This window comes from Eriocheir sinensis, unplaced genomic scaffold, assembly GCF_024679095.1.
Source record: "Eriocheir sinensis breed Jianghai 21 unplaced genomic scaffold, ASM2467909v1 Scaffold12, whole genome shotgun sequence".
Lineage (NCBI taxonomy): Eukaryota > Metazoa > Arthropoda > Malacostraca > Decapoda > Varunidae > Eriocheir > Eriocheir sinensis.
In genome coordinates, this window is record NW_026110518.1 from 1,126,294 (window position 1) to 1,130,783 (window position 4,490).

At 43.0% G+C, this 4,490-nt stretch overlaps 1 long non-coding RNA gene across 1 annotated transcript; it reads right to left on the minus strand.

Moving 5' to 3' along the window:
• Positions 1–416: 416 nt before the first annotated feature.
• Positions 417–2,638, minus strand: LOC126989513 (uncharacterized). Its single transcript, XR_007743398.1, has 3 exons — positions 2,358–2,638; positions 1,278–1,499; positions 417–1,040 (listed from the first exon to the last, which is right to left on the minus strand). It is a non-coding gene; the product is annotated as an uncharacterized LOC126989513 (long non-coding RNA).
• Positions 2,639–4,490: the final 1,852 nt, after the last annotated feature.

The following is a 4,490-nucleotide window of genomic DNA, read 5'->3' on the forward strand; positions in this document are numbered from 1 at the left end:
TCACCACTGCCTTAATTCACTACACTAATAACCTTGTACTACATACTGTAACCTCATCCTGGGCTTCTCTTTATAATTATGCACTTTTTTTTTTTTTTTTGTGTGTGTGTGTGTGTGAAATAATAGACAGTAAGTAAGGATAAGAAAAAACAATGGAGGAGAAATCACCCGTTAACAAAAAGTGGCAGGCAGGTGTTGACTCTTGCTTTAAACTTATCAATATCAACAAGAGATTCTAATATGGCTGCCCCTCTAACTGTGTCTCCCTCGTCTTAGCCAGCAACCCCGAGCAGCAGCCGTCCCCCCTGATGGTGCACTCCTCTCATCCTATGTGGGGGTGCTGCTGGTGCTGGAACACTGCCCCCCCCCTCCCCCAACCCTACTGCAAGGGGAATTTCTCAGGGTGAGTGTGTGTGTGTGTGTGTGTGTGTGTGTGTGTGTGTGTGTGTGTGTGTGTGTCGACTGATTTTTATTTTTCTATTTTTTATTTATTTTCTTCCCAGCCTATTGTGCCAGTAGGCCATACAATGGAATGTCTTAATTTTGTATCTGCTGTATCTACCCATTTATAAAATATCCTTGACACAGTTGAAAGAGATACATTAAATCTGTAGGCCAAATCCTGGAAGCATGTGTTTAAACGAAGATGCATCAGAAACATAACAAATTCTTGAAACGGGGATAGCTTTGAATTAATTGAATGGGTAATATTAAGGCAAACATAATAAAAAATGCACATCAGTACAGCATAGTTTGGCAGCCCTGTATAAAAAGGACTTTTTCATCATCATTACTGAGGTTGAGGTTATTGTAGTCACCTACTGTAGAACGGAGTTCATACACCTCTGTTCGTAACTGGTTCAAGTCCTCATCCTGCTGATCAAACATGGTCGTCTCCATTAGGGTGAGGTCTCTTTGGCAGCCGACAGTTGCAACTGTTACTGTTTCTGTCTGGCAGGCAGCTGGTCTAGACACAATGGTTTGCTTCTCTGTCTGAAATGTCTGGCCGATGGCTAGTAGGGACAACTGTTCCTGTTGTTCTGAAAGGTGTAAGAAGATTGTGAGAAGATAGTAATACACTCCCATGACAACTTTGACCCGTGAAAATTCATACCCATTTTAGAAGAGGTTTCTTAACTTACACCAACAAAAAGGATGAGACTACATTTTATGGTGATATGAATGTTTTTTGTTATGAAAAGGTCTGTATTTCCATAAAAAAAAAAAAACATGGAACGGGCTACTTGTTGATGGCATATATCAACATAACCACTTACCAACATGAACTTCGTCATGGCAAGGTTGAGTGTATTCCTGTATGTCCATGAGTGTCTGCGCTGCCATAAACATCTCCTTATCCTTCTTCAACTTTCTCTCCTGGATCCTTTGATGCCGAGCACAACTGATGGCGACCAATTCCTGGGACACTTTACGATGACCAAGGTTCTGTGTTGGGGCCCAGTCTGGATTACTAGTATCCTCAAGGACTGCTGGCCGTCCTGAAGTAACAAATAGAATGCAGGGTTAATAATGAGTTTACCTCAGCAGTCACTTTCTAAGACAACATTTATTTTTTCAGACTAAAGGTCATGCTTTTTCTGGTGAGCATTGTTTTAAATCCATAAACCAAAAATTACCTATATAAAATTCAATCTAGTAACTATTGAGTTGAGCTCCGCGCCTCCAATATACGATATTGCGCCTCCTTATTACAGTTATGGGACTAAATCCATGTCCCTGAACCATAATATGATAGAGCTAGTTCTTAAAATTAAAGAGAAGAGAAAGGCCTAATAATGGATTTAGTCCCTTATGATAGGAAGGTGTAATGTCATCTTTTGGAGCTGCGGAGCTCAACTCAACAATTGCCTTTAATCTTCAGGTGTGCCAGACAACATAACAGTGAAATTCAGTTCAAAACTAAACCTAACCAATATGAAGTCCTTGTTATTGACTAAGATACATAACAACGACTGACTGTTGAAAAGGGAAGCAGGAAAAAAATATATTGCAATATAAGCCATATAATATAAAATTTTGCAGCCCTGCATGGCACAATATGAACAGTAAGAGAACACAGTCATAAAGTTAGGGTTAGAGTCGGTGAAGTTTGATTTGACATGGTTAGTTTACCTGTACAAGATGCCGTTAATAGGTACAGAGAATATAATTGTTCATAGTATAAGGAATTCCTTCAAGGAACAATGATCAGATATCTGGTCTGTGTCTTTTTAGTGCAGGTGGTAGTGGTGGCGCCGTGAGTTACTGAATCCTGTGCCACTTTTGTGTGTCTCTCGGTTAAATTATTGACTTTATTCGAATGTTGTGCCTTAAATAGGAAACAAATATATACTTACCACTCAAAAAATGATCACTGCACACGAGGAGATGCCTTTTTCCAGCCTCGGATAAGTCAGCTCTTGCCAGACTTGCCAGCCACTTCCCTCGCCGTTCTCTTGTTATTTTCTCTCTCTTCCCTCCATATCTCTTGTCTACTGCTGGTGTCGTGCCCGGAAATTCGGGACACTAAATGTTGTAAAAAAAAAAAAAGGGAATTCACCTAGGGATATCTGAGGAGAACAAGGGGGACTCACCCTGGGGGTAGTTTTGCTGCCACCGCCCAGAGATCTACCGATGAACTATGTCGCCGGACGCTCACTGGGAACCTTAAGAGTATATGTATATAAAGGACTAAGGATTTAATGAGGGATTAAAATGACCCAGAGCGAGACTCTGATTCCTTGGGCAGGGTAGCGAGGTGAGCGGGGCAGGCTCGGGGGCGGTAAATGGTTAGTTTAACTCACAGCCGGCCGGACAAATCTCACATCGGGGAGTGACAAGAAATAAATGCCTATATACAGGAGTGCTTACATTTATTCCTGTGACTTAGTTTAGAAGGCAATACATAGGCGCCGCATACCTGACGACACGGTTTATAATTAATTCCTCATTGAAGGCACGATTTTCCCGAAACTGACGGAAATGGGCGAATGGACATACGACTGATTTCTAGTTTTCTCCTCTCACTATGGTAACCAGAATAAGGCTGATGATTCTCCACGAAATCTTTACCCTTGGGCGGGTGTACAATTATTGTAAAAACCAGGTACATATGATGTATGAAAGAGACTCAGAGAGGGGGAACGTTACATTTCCGGGAAAAACCTATACACGACGAGAACCATCTCCGTCGTAAAGACACAAACATACAGCCTCTTAATTCACTAACACTTCTTACACTACAGGTAAAGCACAGATTACTGGCCTAAATACTCCCAAAAATACTTCCCGCAATAGGGGGAGCAGGAGGGAACTGTAAGGGGGACTCGATTCCCCGTTTCCTACCCCTGGTATGGCTCCAAGAACGCATACAGGGCTCTCTCCTACAACTCCTACTGCGGAGAGAATAGGAATATTGAGTTTAACAACTAAAAGAACACATCGGGGTGGATACACGGGTTCGTGTAGCTGTGTGTGGTGGGTGTGTGTGTGTGTGGCAGAGACTGGGACGCCCGACCTGTGAGTAAAAGGAAGATGAGTGGGCGAAAGATCAAGCTTATTTCATTTACTGGGATCAGAAATGCATTTATAGGATAATTAAAGCAGATTGGCTAAAGGGGAGACGGTAATTAACCCTTGGGGAGCACTTTAGGGGGAAAAATGGGATGGAGGAGGGAAAAATCACGGAGTACAATACCTGTGAGTAGGAGGAAGATGAGTGGGCGAAAGATGCCCTCAAACGACGCTCCCCTCGTTTTATACCAGCCCTGCGGCGGCCCCGTAGGGGAGGGAAGAGGGACCAAGTAGCGGATTAATAATCTATCACGTTTTAATTCAAAATGAAGAGAAGTCTAGGGTAGTTTATACATGGGCATGGTCTCTTAACGTGTAAGGTGACGAAATTTCATGTGGAGCAGCGGAAAAAATCTATGTAAGGGTGGATGATTTTAACTGATAGGGGATTTTAACAAGCAAGGGCTGGTAACAATTCCGAGGTGCGTGCGCTGGTAGGGAGAAGGGGGGAAAGGGAGGAAAGGGAGGGGTGACCGACGCTATGTTCCGGGGCGGGAAAATACTTGGCGTGGTATTGCGTCATATGGTGTAATTGTAGTCTGAGGAGGGGGCGGGGATGTATTCTGTTATGGGTTGTGATCAAGAATACCTACTACATTCTTACATATCTATGATGGCCTTACAGTGACTTATAATTACTTACAACTACATGTAATCACTTATAATGACTTAAACTACGTTTTGTCCTTGTACTTCTAAGGTTCTTCTCCTGCCTTCACATCCCGGCATTACACTGGTAATCGGAAGAAAAACTTTTCCGGGAACTTTGTCCGCTTGTCTGCGCACCCAATAACACCACAGAATGCTGGCATCTTGGCAAATTCACTGTCTTTCGTATGATTACCAAAGTACCTCGCACGTCAGCTGATACGGGCTCGGTCCCACACAACGCTAAAAGCATCGTCTGCTGCCGCCAC